Source organism: Lepisosteus oculatus, chromosome 6, assembly GCF_040954835.1.
Source record: "Lepisosteus oculatus isolate fLepOcu1 chromosome 6, fLepOcu1.hap2, whole genome shotgun sequence".
Taxonomy (NCBI): Eukaryota; Metazoa; Chordata; class Actinopteri; order Semionotiformes; family Lepisosteidae; genus Lepisosteus; species Lepisosteus oculatus.
The window spans coordinates 15,633,062-15,653,839 of record NC_090701.1 but is presented as its reverse complement, the minus strand read 5'-3'; positions in this window follow the sequence as shown (position 1 = coordinate 15,653,839).

The following is a 20,778-nucleotide window of genomic DNA, read 5'->3' as shown; positions in this document are numbered from 1 at the left end:
GCAGTTATGCATATCATACCAAATGTTGTTAGTATAACATGGTTATAGTATAATGTGGTTTTTGTTTTGCAGTGCAGTAAATAAGCTTCTTTCTTTAATTCTTTGCTTAACTTTCCAAAATAACAAAAATAGTCAATCAACAGTAATTTTTTTATATTCTGTTATCTGCGTCAAATATTATTAGGGACAAGTCTAGTGTTCATATACTGAGGTCTGCCATACAACTCTGCTAGTGTTTTTATGTTTCTGCTTCGTCCTTGATTAAACATCAGTCTTCTTCTCTGTATCTGTCGGGCCTGTTTGGCATGCAAGACCAAGCTCCTTTAAAGAACAGTAGGGTGAGTTCAGACGTATATATAAACAGACCTTTAGAAAACAAGTTAGCCCAAAATTAACAGCCAGCATTATTTTGGCTCAAAACATTTGTTTAATGTCATCTTTTTATCTTTCTGTTAATTATTTCACAGAACACGTTTTGTCTTGCCAAATCAAAGCAAGTAACTCAAGTTTCAAATAAAACTTAAAAGTCCAAAATGAAATTTTCCTACTAAAGGTATTTGAATAAGAATAGTTTTGTTTACTCTTCATTTCTAATGTAATATTGCCCTGTTCAGAACAATTTTGTAAATAACAATCTGGATTATTTTCAAAGGCTCCAATGACATTTTTACCTCGGCATTTCATTCTAAAATGTGTCAGGAGAAAGACATTATTGGGCATCATACTCAATTAACATCAATTTCCTTGTTTGCTTGGTATTAGATTAGCTAAACCATCAAAATGCAATATTGTAAGTGGCATAAAATTCAGAAGTGTTCAGCTGATACGAAAATAAGCCACAATGTTTATCAGTTTGAAAATGTAAAGTATACCCATGCTAAAATGATTCAATAATGTAGAACAACCACATAACTCCCCAGGCATGGGTTGTTCTCATTCCACCCTTTTTCACTCCTTGAGTCCAAACTTGACTTGGTAATGTACTGCACGTACTTGGACATGTTTCTGTGTTAATCCCTCTGTTGGCCTTTTGGCTGTTATCCTTCCAGCTATGTCTTAATCTGAATTTGCTAAATTCCGGCTCCGGAATGAATTCTGTAAAAGAATATGATTCACACAGTCCACTTTAAAATGGCTTTATGCATATTTGCATATTAGCCCGTAAAAAGAAAACACACAGCTTCACCTTTCAATGAATGCCTAATCCAGCCTAGTGAGTCAAACAAACTGAAATCTGTTTTTTTAATATGCCCCTACCTCATGCTGTGCCGTCCTCCCTTGCTACACATCTGGTACTAGACACAATGTAATAAGAGGCAAATGAGTCTGAAATATGAAAATTGCTGAGGATTTATGGGTTGTGGGATTCTGGTATTTTGTGGCTGTAACATTAAAGATATACAGCCAAAATAATCTACTCACCAAATTGCTAGCAGACATTCCATTTGGGAGATTGACATTTCATGACACATTGAGGACCCCCCTACCCAAATCAAAATAAAATAATCTTATTTCAAAACAGAAATCATAATTCAAATACTGTACCTGCCAAGTCTTCATTGTGCCTAGAACCTGAATTATTGTTTTAACCCATCTACAGAACATTTACAGACCATCATTCAAATTAGTGTTTCTCTGGCTCTGACCACAAGGAATGAAACTAGACCCTACAAATCTACTGTACCTCTGGTAATTTGTTTTGAGCAATCTCCATCAAATGTGCCCTTTAGCACTCTGTCATCTGAAAGGTATTTGCAAAGTGCTTTCAGCTCCTTAAAATAATTTCTCTTTTTTAACTAAAATCACTCGGTATTTAACACCACATCCCTATTTCTACAAGGCCTGCAAAAAGTAAATATAACATTAAAATGAGGTAAAGTGGGGCAGACATTCAAGGGAGCAGAACACTTGTCATGACCTTACTAAAGACTGTGATACTCCTCCTTGACTAGATGAGTAAGACTCTGTCTGCAACCTTATTTTAGTAATTGTACACAGATATCCATACCAAATTTGGAAGCTGAACTTATATTAATAAAGGGAGACTCATCTCTTATTTATGGAAGCTGACCAAAGACTGGTTTGCTGTCTGAATACACTGCATTTGGAAAGAAAAGTTATGAACTATCATCTTGACAAAAAAAAAGCAGCTTTATGAACACCTTTCTGGTAGACATATGATTAAAGAAAAACAAAACATAAACGAAAAGCCCTGACTGAGGTAACTTCAATAATGCTGATGTCAGAACTGTAATGACTATTTTGCTTGCAATATTTGTAATTACTAGTTTTTAACGGAAATCCAAAAAGACAAGCATGTTGGGTAAGGTCTCTGGTTGCACGACACCATAATTCTCAATTATTCTCAAACACTCGTAATAATAAGTTCCATGTTTTCTCTGTTTGCTGATACAGTTAAATGTGAATAAAATACCCACTTTTAAGATAACTGAGCAACCACAGCACAGAGGGTGTTTGAGAAAATTACTTTGATTTTACCACAAGAATATATGTTTTCCTCATTGCTTTGTTTGTGTTCCAGCTTGTATGACAACATATTGTCAAAGCTGGAAATCCTCATTTGCTTGTGTTATGCTGTGATGGTGGCTGAATATAGGGTGCTTATATTAAAGCAGCCAATTTTGGATTTAAAATTCAATGCTGAACTTTTCAAATAACTGTAATGTCAGAATGACCTGCATTGGCTATTTACAGGTCGCTGCAAGCACTGCCTTTTCAACAAGAAAATTATATATAACTTTCAAACAGCCTTAAATGTTTATTTAGTCTATTTTAAAAAGCTCAGTGGTAGTTTGTGAGATAACACGGCCATGTGTTTGTTTGTTTTTTAGCAAAAAGTACTCAAAGTGTTTTCAAACAATCATATATGATTGTAGTCCAACTATATACATTGACAATTAAAAAATTAATCCATCCACTTTCTAACTGTTTTTTCCAGTACAGAGCTGTGGGTGACCTAGAGCCTGTCCAGGCAAGCAACGAGTGCAAGGCAGGGCACATCCTGGGCTGGACCATGCTTAGAGCAGGTCCTTACAATTGAAATAAGTGGTCGATTAAGTGGGAAAGTTTAACAATATTACCTAGTTTTGAATGTGCTTCCGATATCCAGAGGTATTCAAGACCTGTCAGACCAGACCTGCCAGGATGAGAGATGGGCACCCCTGAAGCAGAGAAAGCAATGAAAGTGCGAGGTGGAACACCATCTCTCAGTGCTCAGATGAGATGCCTACTTTTGTATTTCATAACATAAATTCACCTGCACATCTTTACCTTCTCAGTTCTGGGATCTGAAACTGTGACCATCTTCCTTGCCCACTCAGGGTGCAGTTTCTTTATAAAGGAAACCATTCAAGGCCCTCTGCCAAACCAGAGGAAAGGAATTAAGTTGAACTGTCTTTGTAATATCAAATTTACAGGGCAGAAGGAAAGGAAAGATTCAGCTCGACTGCAGCAAGGAAGTAACTCAAAGTAACTTTAAAACACTTTGGTACAACAAGGCTTTACAATAGATGATGTCATGCTTTCATGGTAGCACATTAAAATTTATGATTGTCCATTGAGGTTGGCATAAAGCTTTTTTCAAATGGATCTTATCTCAGAGTGACAATCCAAAAATGTCAAAATCTGGCATAGATGAACACAATGAACTGAACTTAACTGAACTGAATAAGGGAGCTCAGTTTTAAAAACCTCTCTCACTGCTGCTTCACGGTTCTAAACAGCAATGTACATGGTTTAAACTGGTGTTGAAACAAGACAACCCATAATAATTTTGTTAATATTGAAACAGCATTAATTATATTTAAAGATAACGTGGGAGAACACGGATTTTAACAAAATTAAAATTCCCTCTTATGTTAACTAAATGTGTCACGAAGTAATGCAGAATTATGAGGCCATGTGTCATTACCCACAGTCAGTGGTGAAGAACTGCTGTATTATGTGTATTTAAACTGCTATGTATATTGCAAGCTTAATGGAAGATCTGTACTTTAACAGTGTCATGCAAAATATCGTAGAGCATGTCCATCTACTAAAAACAGCATTAATTGAAACTGGTATCGTTCTTCCAAGACGGTGCCCATCCAGTTTTAGAAAACCTTAAACAAAAAAGAAAATGTTATAACACTGCTTCTCTTCCTATTACAGTGGATATGAGAATTTATCACTACCCATGTGTTTAGTATTCCTGGGGTATCCAACTAGGCCTATAATTTATAACATGTGTGTGTGCAAGCTGAAGAATTATAATTCATGGCAGTTTTATTGCACCTTTTCATACATAATTCACTATATTCCCTGTGGAGAAAAAAAGACTGCTTTGAGGCAGCTGCAAGGGTTTAAAGAATGCTCAAGGGGATGTAGTTATTTTAGAGTTTCTAAGTACCATTGTCCTATACTGGAACCTCTGGATATTATTTTAAGTTGAGATGAGAAATGTATAAATAAGAGCTGTCTATTCCTGCATACTACTGTATATGGTGTATGTCATACTGTACATAGTATTTCTATAATAATACATGTTTTAAATGTTACTGAAGTAAAATTAAAATAATATGGGAAATAGAATTTTTGCTGCTATCACACTTGAAAGCTTGGTTATTAGCAGTTGCTTTTTAAATAGTTTTTTAAGACAAACTTGCCTGAGGCAAACTAAACTCAAACCCCATAGATATCCACAGAGTTGAAGACAAGTATGGTCCTTTCTCCACCTGCTGGAACTAAATCACTTAAAATCTTTCCTTCCAAAGCTAAAATGAATTGAAATAAACAATGAATTTTAGAATGAAGTAGAAAATTACTTTGTTTCAAATGAAGGACACCAAGTGGTTTGCCACTGTTAATAAAGGCAATATACCAAAATGTAGAATCCCTTCCAGGTGGGCAACAACATTTTTAATTTTGTTCTGAAATTCACAGGAAGCCAGTGGAAAACAAACAGCTGGTAAACGTTCATGCATTTTAGTTTTGATCATAATGTGAGTAGCTGAGTTCTGATCTTGCTGCAAACTTGTTAAGAACATGTTTGAATACACCAGAAAGCCCTGCATCACAATGATCTAGCCTGGAAAAGATATAACCATGGATTTCATCTACTAATCAGATAAGGAGAGATCTGTATGCTTACCAACAATTTGGCAAAGATGAAAAAATATACTTTCTCAATACTGTGAACATGACCTTGAAATGTAGGGATCAGGTCATAAATGTAAGGTTCCTGACATGAATAGTTTGATATATTCTAGGGCCATCAAAAGTCAAACTAAGGTTGATATGAATTTTTTGTGTAGCTGATAAGGTGGATCAAACAATATCATTTCGTTTATGTCGATCTTTAAACTTCTAAGTGGTGTGGGAAGTAAGACAGTCCTCAATAAATACTGTATGGCAGCTAGACACTAAAAAGCTGGACCAAGAACACAGACTTGTGGGACACCAGATATGATTAGCTTGTAAATGAATTTGATGATGAATTTGAACATTTTTTTTCATCAGTTAAATAGCATTATGTGTGATATGAATAATAGATACATTTGCATATTCAGCAAATGGGTATGATTAACAATGTTAAAGGCAGCACTAAGGTACAGTAGGACAAGAATGGATACAAAAGAGTCATCAGTCACCAGAAGATCAATCGTAACCCAAACAGGAGCTGTTACAGTTTTGATTTGAGCCCAGATTGAACAGGCTTGGTAACATACAAATGAATGAACACACTTACAGTTTAAATAGACTGAGATGACTGCTGTGGTCCAGAGAGCTTTGAAAGTGCAGTACAGCATACTGGATAAGCATTCTGTGGAGTGGTGTGTTCCAGTATAAATTGATCATTTTCTAGTAGTGTGATGCCAAGGTGGCACTCTGATGACACAGTCGTGCGTTTCAGCACTTGGACTAACAGTAGGTGGACCTTTTGCAAAACCTGTTTTTATGCCAGAATGGATATATATTCATGATGAGGCCCTATACATCTACAAGGCCAAATTCATACAATGCAACAAAGCAGAGAGTGTAGCACACTGCTGCAAGGATAGGGAAATTGCACTTAAGCTTTAAGAACTTTATGACCTACTCAAAATCCATAGACCACTGCTGTAATGAAGCTGAACAGTGATCTAGGATGAAATGAAACGAGCTGCTATTACTCGAGCAAGGCATTTAATGCCCTCATGTGTCATGTACCTTGTTACTGAGCAAGGGGTAGAGGAGTAAAGAATCTTACCGTGACAAAACAATAATTTATTTCTGCTTTGCTGTCTGGTGACAGTATATAAAGAGCTGTGGAGGAAACTAATTCACATGACAAAACTGCAATCAGAAACTGAATAAAAGTAAGACTTTACTTGTTATGCTGTGTTCCTTTTTCCAACACATCGTGACAAGCATAGAAATAGTGACTAACGTGAATGGAACAAACATGTGCTGGGCATTCATGGAAGACTCTGAGAATACAAAAAGACACTTCCTCTTTTTGTGAGTGTGAAAAGGCCATGGCATATTTTTTACTGGTGTTACTCCTCTCCTTTTCCTAACACATCTTAATTCATAAATAGCTGATAACTTGTTTGTAGATAACCAGTATAATCTTGCCTTGTTTTGTATGACAAAACTTCAGTAACAATTAGGAGCATATCCCACAAAATTCTCAATTCACAGCCTTACAGATCTGATATATCCTTAGCTAATAATTGGAAGTAAAACTACACAACATCATGAAGTTTTTATAAGAGCATATATTAAATTGTGTCCTGATAGCTTTACGGCTGAATAACTTCTTGTAACTGAGACACTTAATCTTTTGAAGAGACACCTAGATTAAAACAGATTTATGACGTGTAATTTTTAAACACCCTACAACAATCAGTGGTCTCTGTATCCTTTTTACTTGATTTTAAAATAAAAATGGTATTAAAACACAATACTTTCTCAATATGTCTTCTGGCACATTAGTGCACAAGGTGCCAAATATTGTTTGCGGCAAGAATGTATCTGATTGTAAGTCATAAGTATTGCAGAAACAATGTGCAATAACAATGACCAAGTTTTATTGTGTAATAGAACACTGCCTACTTTCAAATGGTCACAATACATGACAATCTAGGTGGCAAATACTCTGTCTGAGTTGTCTTAATCACAAATAATGTATCTATGTGTAATACAGTATAGTTGTATTCATGTGATATTATACTTTTAATTTGTAAAGGCCAGAAAAGTCTGTGAACTGATTAGTATAGTGCTTACAAATAATGTATCTTAACATTTATGTGCAGATTACTCATATTAAAACATATTATACTGCAGTGCTTACAATAGAGTAAAAATAGGGTACGTGTTTGTCTTATCTGATTTAGAAACTACTTATATCAGAAAGATGTACAGTATCAGGCACACACAAGTACATTTAACAACAGTAGTTTTGCCTTATTAATAGGGCAGATATTAATAAGGATGCTGTGCAATAGTGATATTAATGATACAGAGCATTGGATTAGACAGCCACGTTATCCAACAGTCTAGACCAAAAGCAGTGTTTTAATGCTCTCTTTTTGGATTCAACTGTTCGAGAGATGAAGCGGTGGAAAGACAAATGTCCCATAATTATTGCGAGCAGCATATGTTGCCAAGTCCATTTGTATCAATGAAAATATTCCTCCCTTCCTCTAAATGTAATCCTAATCCCATTAGATTATACATTCAGGCACACATAACACATGCTAAGAAGAAAAGATAAACAGCTTTAAACACAAACCATTCCTCCTGGATTGAATTACAGCTTTCCTGCTTCTCCAGGTGTTATTTAACAACTGACAAGAACTGCAATGTAACGAGTGGCTTTCTTATCAGGCTGACTTAAAGTATAATGGCTTCCATTTGGTTTAGTATTTGTTTTAGTGATGTGTTGTGCCGAAGGGGACAGGTAAGAAAAAATACTGAAGCTCTAATATGGCCTCACACTCCCAGTGTACTCCGCCTTTATTTGGGGTTGATATGATGGTATGCAAAGAGCTCAGGAACTGTTTGTTTTGCAGTACAACTAGGGGTTGCTACTGTTTGATGAAGTTTAGAAATGCCGAGCACAAATTAAAGAATTGTGTACTTTTAAATTAACTTGGTAAACAGTTTGATAGGGTGTACAGTGTACAGTACATATAATGTGTATTGTATATATAATATATAATGTTTATATGAAATGGAAAATAATTAGTTTGCCCTCAACCAGCCAAATATTCTTGTTCCTGGCATGTATATAATAATTTACAAGCAATTAAAGAAGTAAAGATAACATAGTCTTTTTGTGCCATTTTGGACAGGATTGTTCTCCATTATTTGATGCAAGCTTATCGAATGACCTGATTAAACTAAAAGGCAGGAATCCAAACATTGTGCAACAAAATATGTTTTTGCAATTTTAATATTATTATCAACCCTTCAGCTAAAGGGGCAAAAAGTAAAGTTGAACTCATTAATAGACTCACTTGTGTGTAAAATATAAAATATGTGAATACTGCAAGCTATACATTTTTACACAACCCCAGTATGAGAGTTTGTCTGTCTGTCTTAGAAGGAGATGTTACCCACCCGCAGAGTGAAATGTTGTTAACACTAGCGTCTTTTAAATAATATTTGGCTTGTAGGTTTCTGGTATAGAGTCTGCCCAATAAAGCCACAGACAGATCATACCCCAGCTACTCCATTGTTATTTCTTAGCAGTTTATGCTTTTGTATGTGATTGCATACTGACATTCATAGGTGTTTGCAGATACAGTAGAATACACTGGCGTCAGTGCTCTGTGGCTTTCTCTTAGTAGTAGTCCTCATCTGTCTGTGATTTTGTCTGTATCCAAGTTTCAGTTTCAATTTTTATACTCTTAAATACTGAAATAAGGTTGCAAGGGCAGAAAAGTGTGTACTTTGATTTAAGTATGTAGGTCATTATAAATTTACTGAACATTTCTAGTTTCTGATTCCTTTGAAGGCAAAGATCTGAAAAACCTTTGAATGGGTAAGAAAGCAAACAGGATTTTGGGACATTAACTCTTAAAGTTGCAATCAAAACAGCAGCAAACATCTTGACTGAAATATCACTCTCATTTATACATTTTCATATGATCTTGTATTCTAAGGACCTGCTATTGCATGTAGGTAATTTGGAGGTAGACATGGTCCATTTCAAATTATTGCTGATGTCCCAAGGTCTTTCTGCAAATCTCAGTATTCAGATCTTCACATCCACAAAAATAACATAACTTTATATTCCCATCTTCCATTAGACATTCTACTTGGTATCCTCTTGTCTATTGGGATCCACTACATATTTTAATTGGTTCAGTTTTTATCCATTATTCTTGCTTTGCGTCTAGCTACTGCCATTCATGTTCTTCAATCTTCCTTTCTCAAACATATAATGCATTTTCTTAAAGGGCTTCAAGGTGTCTGTGTCCATGAGGAGTCTAGAAGTCTGTGACAATGTGTAAAGAAGTGTCATCTTTCTTCTGTGCTCAATGCAACCCAAATTAACTTCCACTTTTGTCCCTGGCTCATTACATTCTTTAGGTATTGGTCTTAGTTGTCATGGTGATTGAGCTACTCTGTCCTTTTCAAACTAAAAAATAGTTTTCTGTCTGAAAAAAAGGCCTTGTTATTTCAGTGTCTCGTAAAATATTTTTAGTGACATGATTTATTTGCTTCTAAAAAATTAATTATGAAAAGCCATAATTAAAGACCCAGCTTCAAGTTGCAGTACCTTATGTTACTTTAGTTTAATTGATTACCAAGATTATTAAAACTGAAGATATGTTTACAGAGTGTAACCAGGAAACGAAATAATGCTCCCAAAAGGCCATCACAAGCCTTTTGTTGTTGAGTATTCATAAAAATGACTGTGATGAAAAAAGCCACAGTGGAGAAATTTGAATCATTATTATGAGGGCATATTGAAGATTGGTTGCTATAAACTAGTTCTGGTTGTTTGAAATTGTGTGACTGCAATTTGAGAACAAAATAATGAAGAAACTATAAGCACTGAATGACTATGCCACAGGCTGAAGGACAACAATCGATTCTTAACATCGAGTTGAAGGATACATGTATATTCTGGGACAATATTCTTAATGGGTACAAGTAGAGGTTTTAACACTTTCATTGGCAACATAACTTACTGTAACACAGGTGCAGACATCTTTTAACAACCCATTTATATCCGAGTTCCCCTTACTTCAGACACTTTATTTATACTCTTATTGTACACAAATATTGATCGTCAATAACATCTACGTGAACTGTTGCTGTTACCATACAAATTCAAAATAAGCAGTTCTATTAATAGACTTCTAGCCTTACAAAACTTCTCTGACCTCATATCTCATATCATCTCATCACATTTTTTTCTGAAAATGAAGAATGTTGCAACTTGTTTTTGTGGTTGAATTGCACTTCCATTGAACATGGAAACTCTGAAAATGAGTCACATGGTTCAATGACACATATGTTCCTCCAATGCACCTGTAAGATAGGGAATAACTTTCCCTAATAAACTTCACTCCGGCCATTTACATAATAATAGATGTGTATTTTTTCCAAGTTTACAAAGTGAACTCTCTCCACTGCACATACTGTAAAAGGAGACTTTAAGGGGAAAAGTATTGCCTTGACTATATAATCTATATCTAATTTGTGCTTGTTGCTGTTTTCCATACACATTATGTGCATGTCAGGGCTGCTAATTTGTAAGCCAAGGCTTTGTACAACATTTGCAAGCCTGTTTTTCCAAGAAGGCCACTGAAAAGTTCAAGAAGTAAAAAGAGAGTCTTCGTAATTCAGTTCTGACTATCGAGTGGAGGGGTCACATGATGGGTTATAAATGTTCCATTTTAAACTAGAAATGTTCCTCTAGGGAACATTTTACTGTTAGCTTTCTGGGATGAAGCCTCCTACTCAAAGGAAGCCATTGTTAGATAATCTTCATGGAGGCTCTGGGGTAAGTGTGTAGGGAAAAACACAGATGGGTGATGAGGAACCACGTAGAGCTCAACTTAACTTACAGCAAGCACTACAGTATGAGCTTTGATTAATTTGCCTTTTTTTCTCACACCAGTCCAGACCACATACCAGTAAATACTTAGCCAAACTCAATCTAAGCTAAAACCAATTCACCATTAATAAAAAAACCCTCTGGCAGTACAGTAAGAAAACAAGCAACTGCACTTGCATTACTATAAACCCGAACTGCTGCTGCTGGAATTTTAGCTTTGACTTGAGACAGACTGCATTTTGCCAGTGAGGTGTTACACCATGAAAGCAAAGTTACAACAGTCATACGAAAGAAGGGCTATGGTGTGGACCATATTTTATATCATCTTCACATTCCTTTTATTTCTAATTGCTACACGCTTTACTGCCACAAACCTTTTCCATGGTTTTCGTTTGTTGCTTCTTATTTGGAATATTATGTATATAATACTAATTATTCCAGAAATGTCAACATACCTGTATGTCCGTACAATTAAAAAAATTAAAGCTCCAACCAGATGCATTAGTTGATTTTTAAAATTTACTGCCTAAATATATTTTTATTTTTCACACATGAACTTAGACCAGCCAAGAACCATACTACTATTATTACTTTTAATAATTAATTGTGGTTATATGCTTTTCATCTAAAAGGATGCCAAAGTGCTTTATATATAGGTGATCACCCACTTCATCTACCAGTAAAGTACACCATCCTCATTAAGGGCCAAGCTTGTAAATCTTGGTTGTTTTAAACCTTATGCTCTATTTCTTCATGATGTTCCACTGGGTTCAGTGGTCGGACATTTACTTTTTAGTATGTTGTCTCTGGGTTGCATTATTCATGACCTTAGTTTTCCATGATGAAACTGATGATAATGATGACAGTTTGCAACAAAAAGGCAAACAGAATATTAAGTTAAATGTGTAGGATTTAAATCAATGCCTTTTATATTAAAATTGTACAATGCATTAATATGAGCTCATTTAGAATATTCTGATCACCACGTTTCAAAAGTATATTGCTGCACTACAATTCGTCCAAAGATGATCACGCACACTATATTTCATGTAAGTTCACAGGCTAAAATAATTCAATCTTCTTATTATTGAAAAGAGATGGTTTTGAGGATATCTGATTTGAAATGCTCACAGATATCTTCAAAATCAACAGTGAAACATGAGCAAGTGGACACAAATTGAAAATAAAATGAAATGCTTTTAAAAAAGGAGAATGGAAGACTAATTTTTACACAAATTTCTATGGGAAGAAACTGCCTATTTCTTAACCATTTGTTTATATAGCCATTTAATTGTAGCTGACACCCTGTTAAGAAACCACTGTAAAAGATCCTCTGATAATGATAGCTGATAGCTAGTGATCAAACAAGTTAGATGGACCGAATGAGCTCTCCTTTGTAACTTTTCTTATGTTCTTATGTTGAGTGTGTAATCAATGATTTATTGCGGGCAACAATAGGAACAAAAAACAGGAGAGAGAAAAGCCATTAATAATCTGGACATTGCTTTTAATAGCATTGCAATTACCGGTGTCTTCATCCCCTTTCTGTTGAAGCAACATAAATTAAGTATTGCAGCATCTTATTCTGTGGTATAACTGCAGAAAATGTACCTATAAGGTTGGAGTGCCTTCAAAGACCCATCAAACCTTTGCCATTCTGACTCAATAGATGATTATTCATGAGGCATAAATGGTCTTTAATTGTTGCTGGGTCATTACCTGGAGAAAAAAAAATCTTTGCAAAATGAGAGGCCATGCAATTTTATGGGCAACTACTGGTAATAGTTTCAAAGAGTGTGGCTACAAACATCCTGCTTGCCAAGCTATTGTGCTGCACAGTTCCAGGTTGATAATGGGAACTGCAACCATTGAACAACGAACAATTACCTGAGACAGTACAGTTTGTGAGTTATTGGCTTGAATCTTCTTTTTTTAAATGATTCAGGCGTGAAATCTTCTATTTCCAATATTCACTCATGATGTGCTTGTCACCCATTTCTCTAACAGAATTCCTTAGTTATTATTTTAAAAACATTTTATTTGCTTGCTAACGTGAGTGATTTGACCTTCAACGCCTTGCCAAAGAATTCAGTCCCTTCTTGTGGTGTTGCATTTTGTGAATTTACAAAATGATGCATGCAGATTTTTTTAAATTTAATATTTTATTCAAAACCCGAAAGCTTAAACTGATGACTACAATGGTTAAGGTCATTTTCAGTAACTGTCAGCAAAAACTAGAGCGAAAAAAATGAAATATGTTGATTTCATTATTACTCATTATCCCAATATTTATTGGAAGCACCTTTGGCAGCAAGTCTTTACCAATTTAGCATACCAGCTCAGTGCAAATTATGCCTTATCGTCTTGGCAGATTTGTTCAATTTGCTTGGGGACCAGTTTTCAAGTCTTTGCAAATTTTTCAAAAAGTCAGGACTTTGACTAGGTCACTCAAGGACTTTCAATATATTATTCCTGTGCTCCTCCTTTAACTTTGGCCTAATGCTTGTCTTCTGAAAGGTGGATTTTTGTTCCAATTTTAGTTCTGAAGCTGGTTTTCCTCTATGATCTGCCAGGACTTTGCTCCATCTACAGTACAGTATGTCTCCATCATTCCTGACAAGCTTCACAGTCTCTGCTAATGAGAAGTAAAATGTAATGCTGACACCGTCAAACTTCAAATAGGGATGATGTTGACTGAGTGATGCACTGTGTTGGGTTTACATCAGATGTAACACTTTGCATTTACACCACAAAGTTCCAGTTTTGACTTGCCTGACCACAAAACCTTGTGTCACTTGTTGTGTTGACTTCAGTTGTTTAAATCTTACCTGCCTGTAATTATCTCCTGTGATTTGACTCCACTCCAAATTGGAATGCATTTATGAACCCCTTTTTAGACTTTGCTTTTTTTACATACCCCTCCTTCCTTAGGTGTGTAAAACATGAATACTCAGTGTGACACAGTTTTGAAAAAAATGTCAAGATCTGAACATTTGAAATTTGTAATCTGGCCCAGTGCATATACAGTCCAAGCAAAAATGTTAGCTTTGCTAATTGAGGTTAACGGACTTGGAAGACTGTTGTACTTCATTTATCTAATTCACAAATTATATCTTTTAAACCATGGATTATTTAGAGCAGTGTGCAACACAACATTTATAATATACTATAAAAAGAACACAGAAAAAAAACTATCAATTTTAGTCATCTGTGGTAAGATTTGGCTGCACTAAATAGCATAAATACAGTATATACAGTAGCATTCAGCATAATAGATAGTAATGGTTAATATGCTTCAAGCAAAATACAACATTACATCTTTATTTTTTACCTGCTTTTTACTGATGAAAAGAAAAGCAAATGATCTTTTCTGCACATAAGCAGTCTTCATGTCAACTTGAAATCAAAGAGATTCATGGTTTCCATAAAAGTTCTCTGCATTTAGTTTTCTTCCAAACAATAAAACAGATGTCTTTTTATACAGTAGCTCACACTGACATTTATTATTTGTCAGGAGGTCAAGGTGTGGACTACAAAAGCATATAGCTGCCTGACCAAAGTCATTTCGCGACATACTTTCCCACAAACCCATGTTAGATTCAGTTTCCAGAAGTGTGGGAGCCATTATGTCTTTTTTTGTTTGTGTCTTTGTAAAATTGTTATGTACTGGGATGGGATCGAAAGCATTTTTATATTTTAAGACAGAGTATTACAGAATATGTGGAATTTTTAGCTAGAATTAAATTGCTAAGAGTTGGAAATATTACGTTTTCTCATGTTAGGAATAAAAATGAAAAACCTTCCCAATCTTCTCTGCTTAACGTTGCTTAGTATTTTTTGAAAATGTTTTGTTCACTTTTATCTTGTGAAACCATTTTCAAGTGTTAATTACCAGAATTTGAAAACTAAACCATTGTTTTTATATTACCAGTTATGTAATAGCCCCATTCCTGTTTTAGAAAATGTCAGTGAAAAGGGAATATTGTAGACCAAAATGGATGCATTTATACACAAAAGAAATGCGGCACTCAGGACAAATGACCATTTTAAAGATGGATATCAAACCATGTCACAAAATGTGAACAAAAATACATTTTCAATATGAAATGTGGCAGACTGTCAAACTGAAATAGTTATTAGGCTGGCACTGAATATGAACATCTTCAGCATTAAACACAACCCCGGCTGTCCTGAGGAATAGCCTCTAGATAGAAAGCTGTGGGATGTGGTGCCACTTTTCCTGTACAGCTGCGACCAGCAGGTGAAGCTGACTGGTCATTGATGTCTCCTGTTGATGGCACAGGCAAGCTGGGCACACACATGTTCTGTCGAACCCAGGCCAGCAGAAAAAATGGCCACAGTGAGACCTTGACTTTCTTTTCTTGAAGTTGCTCTATGCTAACCTGTTTTGGACACTGAAAGGAATTTCCAGGATTTGTCACTACGTGACTGAGCAAACATGTTTTCCTCCAATTTTCACTAAAAGCAGATCTGTGTTAAAGGAGGTTTGTTGGTCACATCATCATCCCTCTCCCCAGCTTGAACAGTGGCTCGGACAGTGCAATAGTCAAGATATCGCTCACTGTGACATCTCTACACACATTGCCCTTTCACAAATATGGGGTCAATTAAAATAATTCAAAACTCTCTCTCCCACCATCTTAGATATTCTCTGGCAAATTTGCCATTTGTTATTCAACATACCTGAACATTCTGTTCAAGTGCAAGTTATTTCTCATCGAGCCACTGCAGTCTGAAAATGATTGTGATTCTCTGTCTTGTCTTCCCAGGCATGACCTGTCCTGCACAGAGACACTTTCCTGTAGAACATTTCATCCATCTTTCAGTCACAAACATGCTGACATTAATCATGCCGACTTAATATTCTGATATCAGTGTTTTTATGAATAGCTAATTACATAGATATTCCAGTGTGGAGCTGTGTCAGTGTGCGGACTGTAAATGGACAGTGACTTGAGTTCAGTATTTTATGCTAAGAAACAATACTATATTAAATAATCATCAAACCGACACACTATTTAAACATTATATAACAACATGATATCTAATATAAATTATATACTGTATAACAACATGTATATCTGTCATGTACTGTATTTAAAGCTTAGATTATTGTGTGCATACAGTACATACATTTGTTATGTACTCATATTTATGCACCATCACAAAATCAACTGAAAGATTACTAATGAAAATTAAACTCTCATACTTATAAAAAGTTTAAAGCATTGTAGGCTGGGACCCTGCTTTTCAAATACAAGTAACACTAAGGGGTAGACACTGAAGGCTGAAGCTGTCTCTCCAGTAACTCTAAAGTCCTGCTGTACAGGTATGTGTATTGGGCTTGGTCAAAACAGAAAAAGAAACAAGTAGCTTGATGATATCTCAGAGGACATACAAACATTGACTTCATCTATCCCAGCCTGCAGCATTGAGTCAGGCTCAATCACTGATTTTTTCTAAAAGATGGGAGTGAAATAGGACACAAAGTGATGCTTAGTATACAGTATAACAAGATTTTAAAACAAATAGTTCCTTATTTTGGAAAATTATGTATTTGTTTTTTTGGTTTTTCCATTGTAACTGGTATGGCATTTGTTAAGACCATGCAGTATGAATTCATGTCTGCACTACGACCACTGTGACCGCTTCTTATTCTAATGCTTCTGAAGGGTGTTTGGAAATCAATATTTCTCATTAAATTCAATTGCAGTCAATTGTGTAGCCTGAACTGGCATTTATATGTTGCATGTAATTATTGAATAAATGTGAGTTATACTATGATGTAATTGTTTACAAGGAAATATTTTTGTCGTTGCGAGTATTCTTGTCTTTGTCAAAAAGAACGTTTTTCAGGATTGTCTGTCTTGGGGCTGTGGATGGAAATCAGGTGTTAATTAGTTAACATAACATCCTTCTGATACATTCTAATTATAGTAATACTATTTTACCTGTATCTTGACCAATACAGAAAAATATGCTATACAAAACTTCATGGCATGTCAAAGAACAAGTATAAGTTCATTTGATTTTGAAAATTAGAAAGAACAAACAATGGTTGTGTTAGGAGTGTGGAAGGGAGGACTAGGACAATTCCAACTTGAATGCAAGGTTCATATCCCTTGTTATGTGGGAGAGCACAGTGGCATAGTGTTAAGTTCTGCAGCCTCACTACTCTTAAGTCTTGACCCTTGGCTTACTTTTGGACTGGAACATCTCCTGTGAGGAGTTGACATGTTCTCCCCATGTTCATACTAGATTTTTCCAGGTGCTCCAGTCTCATGACTCCAGGAATATTTTTTTTTTATGGAAAGAATGAAAAGAGTGGATAGATACATACTGTAAAGTTCAGTGGTGCATCTGGGAGATAACAGATGTAAGACTCTTTCGTTCTAACACTAACTGTTATAAGTTAAGGGTGTGATTATAATGATAATTAATTGTAATAAATTTTATATAAAATTATATGTAAACCTATATTATATCATACAAAACTCTCACTTTAGTCAGAAGAGATTCCAGCCATGGCCATTTGAATGATTTCTTCACTCCTGGCATAGTTTTAAGATGGCGCAACAAACAGGAGCCAAACTTTAAAGACAAAGGATTATACACAACAGAAATACTTACAAGACATTGACTCGTGAAACTGTTTTTTCCCTAGAGTGTCCATGAGTCCATGTCTCCTGCAGTTCAAAGTTACCCTAACTTGACCCCAACAAAAACAGACCAACAATAGTGCAAACTGACGCACAGCAGTTTAGGGAGGAAATGCAGATTTCTACACAACAGAACACCCATCACAGGACTGTCTACTCGCTAAATTTGGCATGAAACTGAGTGAATTGCTTCTCTAAACCAGCTTATGAATCAGATGCAAGCTCTGCCTGGTGGGTCATAAAGTAAATACAGTACATTAGTTGAAATATAAAAATAAAACCTGATTTATTTAATGTAAAAACCAATAACAAAACAAAAAGGACATTTCTATTTTAATCTTGGGAATCTTTCTTTGTAAAAAAAGAGTTTCCAAGGCGAAGTTGCAATTAATGCTGACAATACAGTTTCACACACATTATAAATTCTATCTGCTGTTCTAAAGTAAATTTACTTCCTTGAAGCCCAAATACAGTAACCTTTCTTGTTGCCAGGCAATCACTCCTCAAGAAGGCTTCTGAGCCTTTCTTTAATTTACAAACTCTTTCAGATATCTTGGTCTACATTTACAATGAGATGCGCACTTCTAAAATTAAAAAGCCAATTAAAGCACACAAACACAAAATCAACCAAAGCCGATTTTAGATGTTCCCGGCATTTATTCTTTGTATAACATTTTCATGACAAAATATACTATTAGTGATTGTTGCAGTGGTTTCAGTTTATAGTGGCATTGTGGCATTTATTTTATCACAGAGATCGCTCATTTTTAATAAAATTAATCTGTTACCTGATCCAGATGATGGAGCTACATATTTAAAAACTACATTTTGGGGTAGTCTGTTTTTTTGGAAATGTTTTCTGGGAGGGAAATTCATGCAATGTGAAGGATTGATCGTGGCCCTGTTTTGTATATAATTATATCCTAATTTTAAACTAAAAAAAAAATTATTCAAACAAAAAACACTTCTTTTTGATCATATTTCTTATTGTAGGAAGTCTTCCTCTCAATGCTATTCCAGTTTATACAAATATTCTGCGCACACTGGCAGTAAAAATGTTGCTGAGAAGACGAATACATGAAGTGTTTAGCCTGCTACTCTTCTGTCTCAAGTACAAGAAACAACCTTACATCAGCTATTTGCTTTTGTATAGATATTACATGTTGGTGGACAATGGAGTTGCACTTGGCCTTTGTAACAGGGCACATTTGTCACTGAGCCTGTTATCGAAGGTAATTTCATCAAGTAGGAACTGGGATACCATTGAATTCTCGCGTGTCAGATGCCCCAGTGTTTTTGCATGAAGGAATTCTGGGTTATCTGGACAATGATGCCATGTTGCTCTGAAGCCAGAGGGATATGTGTGGCTATGATCAAATCCTGACAAGTGCAGGGCTGTACTTATCAGTGGCTGAGGTTGCTACAGAAGAGAAATTGGAATTTAGAGGAGGAGAATGCAGCAGAGCTCATCTGGTACCAGGCCTGTAATAGAAGGTGATGCCACCTCCTTGGAACCTGGATGGTGTTGAATCCTCCGGAGGCTGTAAGCCAGGCCTTGTGGCGCAGCAAAATTCTCTGCTGCCTGGGTAGTGGAACTGTGTGACTCTGAAGCTGAAGGTGGTTGTGAGCAGCTGTGGTAGAATCTTGCAAAAGCAGAACTGCACTTCTCACACTATCTTGTGTTTGTGCACCAGCAACACAATTCCACTATCGCTTTATCACCAACAGGTCAAAGGCCTTCCGCAACATTTTCACTATCTCTTGCTTGTTTTTCTTCTTGCATACTGCTCGTTTTTTTTTAATTGACACATACAAACATTGTTCCTTTTGGCAGTGCCACTATGTAATGTCCTTTTTAATCAATTTTGTGATTTAGTGACTATTCCGTGTCTTTATGAGATATATATATATACACTGCTAGGAAGGCAACTTGGAGATAATGTGTTTATTTTCCAACATGTCAAAGATTCAGTGAAGGTCAATACATTATAGAAAAGATAATACTGCTGTGGAATCAATTAAATAAAGAGTAAGGTTATTTCCTAACCTTACATAAACATCACAAAGTGAAGGGTTTAATGACCAGATGACCAGACTGTTCCATGATTAATAAAACAAGGACACAAGGGCTCAAAAGGAAATCATAAGGGCATGTACTAAGAAGCTAAAATCAGAGTCACATCTTTTACAAGATGGACTTGAAGGTTTGGAATACACTACACAGCCATATTGTACAGGCAGATTCCCTGGCATCTTTCAGGAAAATAATGGATAATATCCTCATATTAGTAAACTACCAGGAACCACAGGGGTTACAGTGGGCCAGCTGTCCCTCTCTCAGCTGTAGGAAGAGAAAAAACAAAAATTAAGTACTGTTTTCTCCAATTCCCCAACCTTAACCCCACTGACTGTGACTGTGGCGATAACAATCGACCACTGATGTTGTGTGACAGACTTTCCATTTTCCGTTGTGCTTTGATAACTCACAAAGGTGGATGTTTTGATATGAAAACCTTGCAGTATGGTGATAACAAAATCTGCCCTCTGCTGCATTTTCTTTTCAACCGAAAAAGTAATTTTCATGAAAATCTATAATTTATGGTAATCCAAGATGGGATTAATTCTGTTTTAGCTTTATATACTGTAAGTAGGGTTATCGCCCTGTTTTTATTGCAAGACCAATTATCGTGTTTTCTTTTAAATAGCATTATGATTACCATGCCTTGGGTTATTAGCATTCAGATACATAAATACAGTTGTGTGAATGTCCCAATTTGGTCATACTTGCACAGCAGCGTATACAAAGATGGATATGAAGATGATATAAATTATGTTTTCAATCCCAGAGTTTGGGACACAACTTCTGAGTTAGACCTTAAAACCCAGTTTCATGAAATGTAGGTAATGCTTTTCTTGAACAACATATAGTATTACATAGGTTTGATGTAAATATGTATTGTTTGTTTAAGAAAATCTTTGATTATATGCAATTGCTTGGAAGAAAGATGGATTTGCAAAGAGATTTAAGTCTTGACTCTCATC